At 47.6% G+C, this 14,145-nt stretch overlaps 1 non-coding gene across 1 annotated transcript; it reads right to left on the bottom strand.

Moving 5' to 3' along the window:
* Window positions 1–12,261: 12,261 nt before the first annotated feature.
* Window positions 12,262–12,334, bottom strand: Trnat-ugu (transfer RNA threonine (anticodon UGU)). Its single transcript has one exon. It is a non-coding gene; the product is annotated as a tRNA-Thr (tRNA).
* Between the last annotated feature and the right edge of the window lie 1,811 nt (window positions 12,335–14,145).

The raw sequence follows: 14,145 nt of genomic DNA, 5'->3' as shown, positions 1-14,145 counted from the left end.
GCCCTCTCCTCACCCCCGTGCCTCGGGCGCGACAGAAGACCACGCGCTTCCGGCCCGCCTTCCTCCTCGCGTGCGCTACATTGAACCACGATTGCCGGCTCACACAGCGTACAGCGCGCGGTGACCACTTTATTGGCGTTGGACTTTATGCGGAACCTCTAGGCGATGGCGACGATGACGGCGACGGCAGAAATGCGCTTGGAGTGTCCATATAATTGCTATCGCAATCAAATGTCATTGATTGCAAGTAGGTATTTTACATGCAATAAGGTACCTGCAAGTTTGGTGGCTGACGTTGACAGCTTTCAAAAGTGGGGAAAAGGGGTAACATGTGGCATACCTTCCCCCCTCCCTCATTTAGGCAGTAGAATTGAAGGCCAAGTGCTCCTCTTGCCCGCCTTTCCTTTCCTTCGAGGGACTATTATCTCCTTGGCCTGCGGTGTACGACACCAGAGGAATGTTTATACCCCAGTGGTTGGGCGTCTCGACGTGATCAAGCTCATCGCGCTCTCCTTACTTTTCTAGAAGCAACGAACTTAGGGGCGCGTTTGTAACCCAGCAACTATTTCTTTTATTTTACATTCTTTAGTAGCTTGACCTGAAGGGACGGGCCCTACTCTATGTTTTACTTTATTCTTTGAGATTTGTCATCCCGCTCTTTCTTTCCTCCCCTCCTTCCTATCTTCCATTTCTATGTTTCTATCTCGTCCTTTCCGAAGAGTAGGCAGGCGTTGTGGCCCTTCCGGTGGCAGTTGCCAGCCTTGCTCCTTGCTTTCTCTTTCCTGTGCATATGTTTACAAACCAAATAATAATATATAATAATTCATTTCCTTCGCCTCTCCTCCCTCCCGGTAATTACACATATGCAAGATTGCCATTATCTTGATTTACCGCGTCGTACTGTAATCATGTTAAAGCGAATGAGAAAGGTATATTTAACCTGCTTCAAGCGCACAGCGGAAGGAATATACAGGTCGTGAAAACATTTCTCATAAGGTATACTGCATGGGTTTCCAAGTATCTTTACGTTTTATTTCCTAATTCTAGGTATGAGGGCCAGATGCCAAGCGAATGGGGCACTGTAATATTAAAACACCTGTTTTAGATTATCTACCGACGTCATTGCAAATTATCGATCAATTTATGTAACCCGAACGAACTGTGAAAATTCCTGAATACGTATTTCACGAACATATTTCTCCGTTTCCATTCGGGGGGGGGGGGGGGGGCAAGTTTCTGTGGCAATGAAAGGAAAGCTGCGGAGGCAAAACGCAAATACAACAAGGGTGATGCCGAAGAAACTTCCATATTATCACTCACGTTAGTTTAAGAAACAGAAAACATAAACGTCTTATGTATTATGAAAAATGCGGCAAAATGTAGCACAGAACCTTAAATTTGACTGTTTTACTTTATTACGCTTCCGCATTGGGCCAATTCCTGCTATCCATTAGAATTTTTAAAATTTCTGGCTTTAGATTTGCCCATTTTATAACTATCTCCACCTCCCACATTTTATAACTATCTGGCCACCACAATAGCTTAATATTTACTGCTTAGCTTGCTCAGCGCCGTCACGGGAATGAAACTCGAGATACTGCCTTTAACAATGCTCCTCGGTGAAGCTTACGACAGAGAGCTGTTTGAGAAACATACGTTCAATCCAGTGTATACGAGTAGAAGTCGGAACACCTCGTCCCAACATTTTTTCCCAATAATAGCCGGAGCGTGTAAGCAAATTAAGCCCCTTAAGCGCAGTGCCCCCTTCCACCGAGTGCAGAACCTTCGTAGAATAGCAGGCCAGATGCTCCATTTTCCGGCTTACCTCTCTACATTTTCCAATCATTAACTACTACTTCTTCTTCAACCGAGTGACGGTGTGGTCCTCAAATGTTTTTCAGTGGTGCTGGAGAAGTATATCCCTTTTTCAGGTTTTGCTTTTTAATCAGGCATTATATAGCTTTTTGTATGAATTTTGCTCATTTCCTTCGATCCTACCGTGTGCCGCGTTGCTTTTCCTTCTTGAGATCGCCAACGCCGATTGTGCCTGTGTTCTACCTTTTCTCAATACGATTAAAACGATTGCGCAAGGCCCTGCTCTGCAGATGATTACGTAGATGCGTAGAGCAGCGCACATGCTGCCCACAAGTGGCGTATGTGCACCCTGCTGGTTGGCCGCAGCCAGTCACCGATGAACCTCGGCGCACACGCGTGGAGAGCTGAAACCTATACTGCGAACACGTACACTAGACTATGAAGATTAAGGAGGCGTTAGTTGCCTCAAGCAGCAATAGAGGGCCACTACGAAGAGTTTTGTTACCGGAAAACACTTTCCGTGCCCACGGTCGGATCTCGAGAGCTTAGTTCACTGCTTAAACCGGAGAATCAAGACAGCAAGTTAGGCCAGTTGGTCAGGATTCATCGTAACGTTCGTAAGAGCGCAAAACAAGACACGGACAATAAGAAGGAAGAACGACGACACGGAGCTAAGCTTTCCCTACTTTCCTACACTTCCCTACAGCTTTGCTTACACGGCGCTCAACTTTCCCTTCTTGTTGCAGTATATTCCTAGTATTCGGGGCTCTTTGTGTCAACTTCAGCGCCCCGTCGTCGTTCTTTCCTTCGTATTGTCCGTGTATTGTGTTGCCCTGCTACCAACCTTACGATTAAGATGCCGCTCTGCCGTAAAACTTTCTCACCTGTGACGATTGTGAGGCTGGCCGCAAAGATAGATAACGCACCGACGCTTTGCTGCAAATGGAAAAAGGCAAATAATACTTTGTATTGTACCAAGTCGTAAAACGGATCCAAACCAACAAATCTAAAATAGCGCATTGGTGAAAATTTGTAGTTTTTTTCACCTCGATCGATATTCGGCTGCCACAGCCGGGGTTCGAGCCCACGCCCTCGGGCATAGTAGCCACTACGCCACCGCGGCGGATTCCAGAATAATCGCTCGTGTTCTCTCACATTCGAGAATGGACACACACACCGCCTTTGGAAGACAGCACGCACCTGCGCTCCACAACGACAGCTTATACGGGCACCGCCAGGAGGCGTGAAGGCTTAATCTCTATGAAAGGCATCAGAACAACTAATGCCAAAGCATGGCTGCATAGCTGTGGTCGGGTAGAGAAAGCTCACGGCAGTTGCGGCCACAGAGTTGCATACAATACTCAATAGAGGGCACTAATATCAACGAGAGCTGCAAGCGGAGCAGCAGCGGGATGAGTACAACGATTTGCCTAAACTTCGTCTTTCTGGCTTCAAAATCCTGCATGACCTTGCAACTTGGGGATTTTTAACAAACGACTGTGAAAAAAAATAATTGAATAAACATTAACAAAATTATACGACAGCAGGATTCGAACACAGGACCTGAAGCACAGAAGCATGGTATTGAAAACAGTACGGCACGGATGCATGCATCGATGAGCCGCATATGAATTTCTCGCGGGCAAGCCAGTGCGTTGAGACGCTTCGTGCGTTTCAATTTAGCCACCTCGACAGGCTGAATCGTTGTATACTTAGTAGCGATTCTGCTTGTTCGCGGAGTATTCTGCACTCAGAAAACTACAGATTGCTTTGAAATTTCGGACAGTAAACGCAGACAACGCGTAAAAACAAAGCCACAAGAACGTCTGAATTCACAAGCGCGAAGATCGGACAAATCCGTGTACTGCCCAGAATTCCCATGGGGGCTGAACGATTGCAGCGCCAGCGTTCCCTCTAGTAATATTTATAAGAAACTCTATGGTTGCGGCTACCATCTGTAAAGCTTGTCGCAGTCACCTCGTGGTGACACGACAAGCGGCCGCTGCGGGCAGTAGGCACGCACTCACGTGTTTCCTTTCATAAATGCGGTTTACGTACAACGGCATTTGTGTCGCGTGCACGATTTGATTAGACAGGAGAGTTTAGCTACAGAAACCGCGGCAATATTCCTCAATTTGCGGAAATAGTATTGGCGCATCTTGCGAAGTAGAAATATCACTGACAATTCGGTGAAAAAGGGTCACCGTCAAAAAGCTGGATAATGTAGGCGGGATAATATATTTGGGTGCTTTATGTGAAAAGATATATCCGGGCCATAAACTTATAGTGGTAGAGAAATTAGATTTGAGTACGTCGCGTCGTTGAATGCATAGAGAATCGGAATGCATGGGCATGCTTGCATTTTAGCTTCATCAACATGCTCCTGAAAGTAATATTCATCCGGCAGCGAGCGATAGATACTGAGGTTCTAGTTAACTCTGCAGGCTCTTAACAGACAAATTGATTAACCGTCCTCAAACTTGAAGTCTAAACTAACATTTATGTCATTGGGGCGGGGAAACACCTCGCACAAAAGTGTACGTATGTACAAAAATGTACGTCGTGTTGTGAAGAACAAATAAAATGAATGAATGAATGAAGTTGATATCCTTGTCCTTACCGTGAGGAAGAGGTAGCTGACACACGCAGTTAACGAGATGACAGAATTAAAACGTAGACGTAGGTACTAGAAAGCAAAAAGAACACATCAGCAATGAGTACAAGTGCCTTGAAATAACGTCAACCCAATCATCGCGAACACTTGGTAAACTGCACATCTTCGACAGCGAACAGCATCTTACAGCGCTTTCCCCATTGTGTTTTGTGGCGGCAAACAGGCGCAGAAAACGAATACACATAGAAGGAACACACACCACAGCGCTGCGTGTCGTTTCTGTTTCGCTTTGTTTTTGCTCTGTTTTCTATTACAAGCATTGTCTAACCAAATAGACAAACGTTGCACACACCTGCAATTCGTTCTGCCGTTGTGTCCTGAGCTATCTCTTCTGTAATCCTTCTATACCATCACGGCACGTATGGCGCTGATGGCGAGCTTCGGGCTCTTTATGCTTGGCTGTACCGAGTGCGGCGCGACTCATGCAAAAGCAGGCATATGCATGCCGGCATAGCATAACTTCGAGACGCTAGCGCATCGAGACCCGCACTAAAGAAGGCATCCCTGTCGGAGACCTCTTTCGTGGCGCATAGCGCCATTCCACTAGCTTTACAATCAGCGGTGGCTACTTCACGGTAGAACGTTCGTCGGCCATGCTGCTCAATAAGTTTTCTGCCGGGCTCTGCTGGCCGCTGACACCGCGTGCGTGTTACCATGCATCCCCAAAAATTGGCTAGTGCCACATCAAGATATAATTTCTGCAAAACAAAAAACGCAACAACTCTTGTATAGGGACGGTAAATAAAATTCGCAGTGCGTGGGCAACGATACAATTTCTCACAAACAATGACGCGTTTAGGGGGCCCCGCACCATGTTTGGGCAATGCAATCAGATTAACGCAGTGATAAATGCATCTTCGAAGTATGCGAAAACAGCTGGAAACTCAAACGAAAACCCTTGAGCCTTTTTTTTTTTTCGTGGGAGCCGCATGCCGTGCGGGATACCCAGAAGAATCATGAACGCCTCTGTAAGGCGTTCAAGCTGTAAGGTCAGCGTTTATGGCACATGACTTGGGTAAATCATCTGATGTACGAGGCGCATAACCTCAGCTCTAAATGCACCGCATTGGGTAAAACAAAGACAGACAGAAAGAATAACAGAAACGAACCCAGAAAGAAACATACAAACAAGCAAGCAAGCAAACACATACAAACAGAAATGGGGGAGGATGCTTTGGCGAGAACGCAGGGAAGGAATGTCGCTTGCGGACGCTGGTCAGTGCAAAGGGAGAGAGCATTGGTGTTGGCAGGTGTGGCGAGATGGACTTGTTGGTTCATCTTGAATAGCAGTAGTTGAGCGCTTGGTAAAGGACGAGGACAAAGAAAGGAGACACACAGACACACTTGCGCTACTCACAATGAAGTTGTTGACACAGCCGAACAAGAGAGTGCCCGGAATGCACGTCACCAACCTCGTCAACCACATTGCTACCGTGGGACGTGATGACATGATAGAGCGTACAAACAAGAAAAAATTAAATTTAGTTACACATGCGCAAAAAATCCAATTCCTTGTTGAGTCTTGCTGACCCAGGAACCACTGTGACAGTCAATCTGCTCACTCAATTATTAAACGGGCGATTTCACAATTGCTGCTTTCTACGATCTGCGTTTTGCCGAAGAGGGAGACACACCCACAAGCCTGGCAATGAATAGCTAGAAAAGCATCTGAAGGCGTTTTGTTAACTTTTTAATTATACTCCTTAAGCCGTTCGTTCACGCACAATCCCGTTTGCCCAACGTAACACCGGCTGCATTTCAACAGATTGCGATAGACGACACTTGATTTGCACTCCATGAACTTATTTTTCAGCTGCATTTTGCAACTTTCCTTTACTTTCTCAGTCGTATCACTTCTCCTACACAATTTACCCAGCTTGCTAGGTGCTGAGAACGCAACATGTACATTGTCCCGAGCAGAGTTTCTTTGATTGTGTGGTAAGGAAGCTGGCCTCCGGGCCGCATGGCGAGACGGCATTTCACTTCCTCTAATCTCCTCCAATAATAAAACAAGCCGAAAGCATTTTGCGCTAAAACGCTCCCGAGACAAGTTTTAGTGCACAACATAAGTTTCTGGTGGGGCCTGACGAGGGTTTCTATGAGAACCACTCGGGCAGATACAGTGGTGCATAAAAGCTATCTGCTTACTTTTACAGCCGTATCCTATTAAAGCTGTCCTCTTTCGTCGACGCCATCTGACCCCGCCATGAACACCAAACAAGGTAACAAACAGAGCGAGAGCGAAGGGCCGTAGTAAAGTGTTGCAATGTGACCGCGGCATGCAGCGTCTATGCAGCCGAACTTTCAATCTCCACATCGAAATTGTTCGCTGCCGCCAGCTCCCGACCGTCTCGCCGCCGCTATGATTAGGTTTCAGCGATTTACAGCGAAGCTGTTAAGGGCTCAGTCTTCGGTGGTCGTGTCCGGATGTAAAAAAAAATGTCGCAGTTTCGCCCGAAAGGCGAAGCATCGATTGCGATAGCAAATTAGTAGAGAGCTATTCGGAGTATGGATAGTAGTTTTATCGGCTGCATAAACTTGGACACATTGACTCATTAACTGAATTAACAATCGTGGTGTCAGCGCGCACAAGCAAACATGAATAGATCACACTGAATGACTGCAACCAACGACTGTCAAAACGCTGGCAGCAAGAGCAGGTTCGCGCGGTCTATCGCTTCAACGGAAACTGAGCGGCGAATGCACAGCGTATACAAGGGTCAGAGCCGTGTGGAGATAAGAGACGATGCGGGCGACCGACACCGCCGGGCAAAGGGCAGATGAGAAGTTGTTGGCATCGGAGAAGCTGCCCCCCCTCCCCCCCTCTTCCCGTTTCTTGCTTTCGCGTGGGAGATTGAGTGGCAAGATACGTCTTTGGTGCCGGAGCACAGCGCCGCCCCGCCTCCCTCCCTGCCATACCGCCACGGCCTTTCGCGTGACGGTTGTGTTTGCTTTCCACCGTGCTTTCGCTCTCCGTGATAGCGCGCGGGGGAGTTCGGGGAGTTCGCCCTCCGTGATAGCGTGCGTCCCCCGCGCGCGTTTGCTCGCGCATACGGCGCGCGGCGACGATTTTATCACCCTTGGAATCTATACGGAAGCTCACGGCGACGGCGACGACGACGGCGACGCCGACGGCAGAAATCCGGTTGAAGTGTCCATTTAATTGCTATCGCAATAAAAAAAAACTCATTGGCCGTATTCTGTATATGCGAGCGAAAGCGCCTGAGGGATGCGCGCTTTCACGAGGAGCGAACGCACGGCGGAAAGCAAACGCCACTTGTTCCGTCGCGCGAAAGGCCGTAGGGGGACGGGAGGGAGGGAGGGGAGGCGACGTTTAGCTGCGGCACCAAATGCGTATCTTGCGACCGGGCGCAAGGGCAACTGGCGACTCAATCTCCCACGCGAAAGGAATGCAGCGGGAAGACAGCGCGGGAGGGAGGGGTTGCGGCTTTTGCTCTGCGAGCAACTTGTACTTCATGCGGCGCCAGGCAGTCGCGCGCACCGTATCTTGAAAGCTATCTGCAACACGGCTCCTACCTTTGTATGCGCTGTGCTTTCGCCGCTCACTTTTTGTTGAAGCGATAGACCGCATGAACATTCGCTCGCTGCTGCTGGCGCCCTTGCTCACGCCTTCGTTTTGACAGCGGTTGTGTGCGGTCGCACAAACAACGCGCAGAAATGTTGTCGACGGCGGCGTCGTTTTGCCCGCGTTCGCACCGAATGCGCGCGGCGTTGGTGACGTATTTATGGTGAACGTGCTGTACACCCTATGGCTGTGTACCGTAGCGACCATAAGGCCATGGTTTCTGTGGTCACTAAATAAATGAAAAGCACCGGATCATATAAATTTCTCATTTTTAATACTTAAAATAACCAATTACACAATCACATCTTAATAGTCATAATTGGAAATACATAATTCTCACCATAGTACAGCTTCGCTGGTCTTCCATCTCCACTAAAGTGGAAGGGCTGACAGTTGTTTCCTTTATATTTTCCCAAAACAGTTTACTTTTTTCCGGTGCTATTTCCACCCGAAAATTGGATTCTCAGCTGATTTTTTTTCTGTTATTCGCAGAGAGCTTGCTAGCTGTTCCTTGTTTGTTTTATTTTTAGAGCGAAGCTACTCATGGCTAGGTTTCCGTGCATTTTAGTTCTGCGTAAACAAACACTCAGGTCTCGCGCGAAGGCACGCGTGCCACTGCTCGCGCGTACGTCGTCGCCTTTTTCCAAAGCTGACTCGCCGGCAGCCCTCAGGTGTGCATTTTGAGTAGATTAGTTATAAATGGGCACCACTTTCAAGATCAATAGGCTCCCAGGCCATGACTATGTTCGCACCGCCCTCTTTTTGTCGGCGTTCCCAGCGCTTGCGTTCCTAGTTTCCTTTCCTTCCGCTCTCCCGTGGTGGCGGTGACATCGAAACGTCACGGGTGTCTAGTTTCCTCCGGCTCCTCGGGGCGACGGTACCATCATCCACGCGAATTTAAATGAAAAACCTGAAAGACAACTTGCTGTTCCCCATTTTGATTTTCACTTCCCTTCTGTCGTCGTAATGGGGAGGCCGCGTAATGCCCGGACTCCTCAGGAGCAACGCGCCTACGTGCTAAACAGCTTCTGGTGATCCACCTTCACAGAGTGGAATAACTCATGATTTTTGTAGCAATGCCTGCCGCTCACTTCTATGCCACTCTTATCCTCCATCGTTTACAGCCGCCTGGTCCGGTTGATTACGCGGGACCAGCTTCGCTCTTGCTGCTGACGAAGCGCATAAAGCGCGAAAAGAAATATCACAGGAAAAGACATCGCCAGAAAGTTGCGGCCCATGGTACTCCAGCTTCCAGTTCCTGTCGGTGACCAACATGGTAAATAAGAATAAATGGTCGACGTTTTACTTCCGTCCTCCAGTGGTTGCTCCATCTTTGGATATATCACCCGGTATTCACAAGGAGGAGGCTATCTTGCCGATCTTTCCACGGCTACGAGCTTAGTCAGCAGGCCCAGCCGCATAGTTGGCCGTATAGCTATATGCACTGGTACCGAGCAATAACTTAAGCACAAAGAGGTTGCCCAACATCGTATTCTACCGCCTCCCAAGAACCGGTGAACAGTACCAGGAGCACATGTTGATCTTAAATGGCCGCGACTACCCAAATTAAGGTCCTGTATACATCGACCGTGGCAAACGCCGCACGGGACGTCTAGGAAATCGCATTCTCTATTATCACACCCACTCACAAATGCTCCACGACTACAGGCAACACGGTAACAGTGGCACTTTCTCCCGACGCTGTACCTGTTCGCCTAGTTGATGAATTCCTTATTGGTAAGAGTCTTCACCTCCGAAAAAGAATTAAAGTTCGGGGCATGCACTCAGGGCAGCAGAGCATAATTCTCCAGCGCATAACCAGTAGTCTGCTTCCTCTGCCTATGCATGTCAGTTAAATCGATCATATCTCCCCATATATTTGCTAGGTTTCATGCATCAGTGCATAAAGCCACTCAGCCGCGCAGATTTCTTTTTGCACATCCAGTATCATAGTGTACACAGAGCACGGTGATGGAATAGGAGAGGTGGCCAGACGGCGCCGCTCCGCCAATCCGCCGGGCATTACACGATGGCTCTCGAGTTGCCGCCGCTTTGCGTAAGGTAGCAGCAGGGGTATTCTGGGCTCAATTCTCCCCTCCGCCGCACTTGAAAGTGCGTAACCGGCGGGTGTCGCGAGCATTCACACACTATTTTTACGTCTCTGACTTTTGAGAAAGAGCTTCGCGTAGTAGTGCCGTACACCAGAGAGGTCTTCAATAGAGAGGTTTAGCTTGTCCGGTAATCAGGTAAACGGGGGCGGACCGGGCGTTGGGGCGTTTTGGCGGAACCGCAAATGTGAGCGGCCTGTATGGTGCTGACACCTGGTGGCGCAGAGCTCGAACAGATAAAAACAGATAATATTGCAGTAACCAAGTGTATTATACTTCGCTGCTGGTATACATTTCTGGCAGCAACACGATTACGCCTCTGGCGAAAACTTGCACCAGCAGCAACATGTGTGAATGATGTGTGAAACGAGCATATTTTTGATATGTTCACGATCAAGTGCATCTGTTTCTGCTTGCTCACTACAATATTATTAAAATGCTTTATTAGCACGTACAACCATGCAGACATAGTATCTACTGTCCTCCCACAACTACTATTGGCGTGTTAACCAATATATATATATATATATATATATATATATATATATATATATATATATATAGGGTGTTTCAGCGAACACTTTCAAAATTTATTTAAGGTTGCCTGTGGCAGATAGCCCAATCCTATAGTTCATGAGCTGGTCTACTCGAAGAGGCGGACATTACTTGCACAAGAAATGGAAATGCATAATCGAATAATTAACAGAAATTCACTAATTAAGTTTGTAACTAATTACCTGATGGCCTATATTGCAATTTACAAATTGTAGCCGTGGAGTTCGCAAGGCGGATCCACTTGGATCAAATTCTCGGGATGACACCAGTTTCGAGATATTGATTCCCGAACTTTGCGGAGAAATACATTGGCGTTCCAGTTAATTTTGTGCTTCAATGCAAAAAGCGACGTTTACTTAAGAACCTAACTGGAACGCCAATGCATTTCTCCGCAAAGTTCGGGAATTAATATCTGGAAACTGGTGTCATCCCGAGAATTTGTTCCAAGTGGATCCGCCTTGCGAACTCCACGGCTACAATTTGTAAATTGCAATATGGGCCATCAGGTAATTAGTTAAAAACTTAATTAGTGAATTTCTGTTAATTATGCGATTATGCATTTCAATTTTTTGTGCACGTAATGTCCGCCTCTTCGTGTAGACCAGCTCATGAACTAGAATTGTGCTATCTGCCACAGGCAACCTTTAACAATTCTTGAAAGTGTTCACTGAAACACCCTGTATATATATATATATATATATATATATATATATATATATACATATATATATATATTGTTACGGATGATCGATGTTTATTCACAGGTGAAGACTAGGATGGATGAGAGGTCGCCACAATGTCGCCACCGAAGTGTAGCCATGGCTGCTGCTGAGTGCTTCATTCCCCTCCTCTTCTATCTCCTCTTTGCCACGTTACAATATATATATATATATATATATATATATATGTGTGTGTGTGTGTGTGAACGAGAAGAAAGGCAACCGAGGGGCCCATCTTTTTTAATCATATATCGTATGAAGCCAACAACCAACGACACCACGGACAACACTGTACTTACTAATAGAATTAATGAAATGATAAATTAATGGAAATGAAAATGGATGACAAAACAACCGGCCACAGGTGGGGAACGATCCCACGTATTCGCATTACGCGTGCGATGCTCTTATCATTGAGCTACCGCGACGCCGTTTTCCCATCCAGTTAATGGGGTATTTATCGCTGGGAGTGTTAGCCAGTGCCACGCCACCACTCACAAACCTAGCCGGTGGATGTGGAACATCCTTTCTGCCGCAGGCGTCATGAGTACGTGATCTTTTTTGGGTGAAGGCAAACGGTCAATAAATCCACATATGCTACCTGAAGGCATCAATGTTGCCGGAATAGAGCCCTCGTTATGTAATGAACGAGAAGAAAGAGAACCGAGCGGCCCGATTTTTATTAATCATAAGAAGCCAGCAAACAATGACACCAAGGACAACATAAGGGAAATTACTTGTACTTACTAATGGAAGTAAAGAAATTGTAAATGCATGAAAATAAACATGGATGTAAAAACAAATGGCCGCAGGTGGGGAACGATCCCACGTTTTCGCATTACAAGTGAGATGCTCTGACCAATTGAGCTACCGCGGCGCCGTTTTTCCATCCACTTTCTTGGCTATTTATGTTTTACTACTATAACTAACCCTGGGAGTGTTAGCCAGCGCCAGCACTCACAAATTTTGGCGGCGGATGTGGGATATTTTTCTGCCCCAGGCGTCACGAGTACGTGATCTTTTTGAGTGAAGGAAACTCGTCAATAAACCCATATATGCTACCTCAAGGCATCAATGTTGCCGGATTCGAGACCATCGATACGTAATAAACGAGAAGAAAGGGAACCGAGGGGCCTGATTTTTAGTTATATCATAACAAGCCAACACACACACACACACACACACACACACACACACACACACACACACACACACACACACACACACACACACACACACACACACACACACACACACACACACGCACGCACGCACACACACACACACGCACGCACGCACGCACGCACGCACGCACGCACGCACGCACACACACACACACACACACACACACACACAAACACACGCACACACACACACACACACACATATATATATATATATATATATATATATATATATATATATATATATGTATATATATATATATATATACCTATATATTGTTGCAGGAAGAAAGCAGGCCCACGAGTGTAGAGGGATGTATATTATCATATGGCCGCCTATTAATGGGGCTGGCGTCACCGGTGTTGATGCGATGCGTGACAACAGATGTCTGACCAAGTGGACGGTCGTCCAAATCAAAGATATTTCGATAAGATGACAGGAGGTGACGAAGAGCTGTTGTTTGCTCGGAAGGAAGGTCGGAAGGTCAGGGGCGATCATCTTACAAACATCGTCCGCAGGCGTCGAGCACGAAGGAATGGGTGACAAAGGTGCGTTGGTACTCAGGAAGGATTCGGAGGCCAAAGAAGAAATCTCAAATTCATCCAAAGGAGTGATAAGTGCGACGGCAATGCCGTGTGGCAGCACATGCGTCGAAAATCCAAAATTGAGGATGGGCACCCGAGCGCAGTTTTCGAGGATCCGGATTAAGGTGCTCGGTAGGGCAATATTTCGTGACAAAACCACGTCAGTAAGCGGAGACACGACGTACTCGCGCGACATCAGGTACGGGAGGACAGGGCGTCAGGAGGACATTGATAGCCGCCTGTGGAGACAGCCGTACAAACTCAGCAGAACATAAGCGGGGTGAAGCACAAGTTGTTGCGTCTGCGTCGGCAGGAAGCGGCAGATCCAGCTGTACAACACCTGCGGAGCAGTCAATTTGGGCAGAGTGTTTCGAAAGGAAGTCGAGGCCGAGAATTAGGTCGTGGGGACAGTGCTCGAGGACGATAAATAAAACAACGCTATAATGGCCCGCAATGGTCACACGTGCTGTGCACATTCCAAGAACAGGTGAAGTACCCCCATCGGCGACTCGCACAGTGCACGGTACGGCGGGAGTCAGAACCTTTTTGAGCCTTCGGCGGAGAGCAGCGCTCATAACTGAAAGCTGCGCTCCTGTGTCAACGAGAGATGTGACAGGAACACCATCAACTTCAATGTCAAGTAGGTTTCCACGTGTAGGCAGGGTCAACAGAGGATTTGTGGGCCGGGTCGGAGTTGCAGCTTCACTTCCGGGAGCTGCACCGCCTAGTTTCCCGAAGGGAAGCGAGCGGTTGCAGATGGGGACGAAGAGCGGTGAACGAGAGGCGAACGGGACCGACGGCCTTGCGGAGACGGGGAGCGGCTGGATCTTGGTGGAGCACTGTCGGCGTTGATGTTCCGAGGCGGCGTGTAGGGCGAGAAAGTGCGATTGTCTGGTACTTGGCGGTAGTGACTCGGAGA

The sequence above is a fragment of the Dermacentor silvarum genome, chromosome 3 (genome assembly GCF_013339745.2).
Source record: "Dermacentor silvarum isolate Dsil-2018 chromosome 3, BIME_Dsil_1.4, whole genome shotgun sequence".
NCBI classification, from domain to species: Eukaryota; Metazoa; Arthropoda; class Arachnida; order Ixodida; family Ixodidae; genus Dermacentor; species Dermacentor silvarum.
This window is presented reverse-complemented; position numbering and strand designations above follow the sequence as displayed.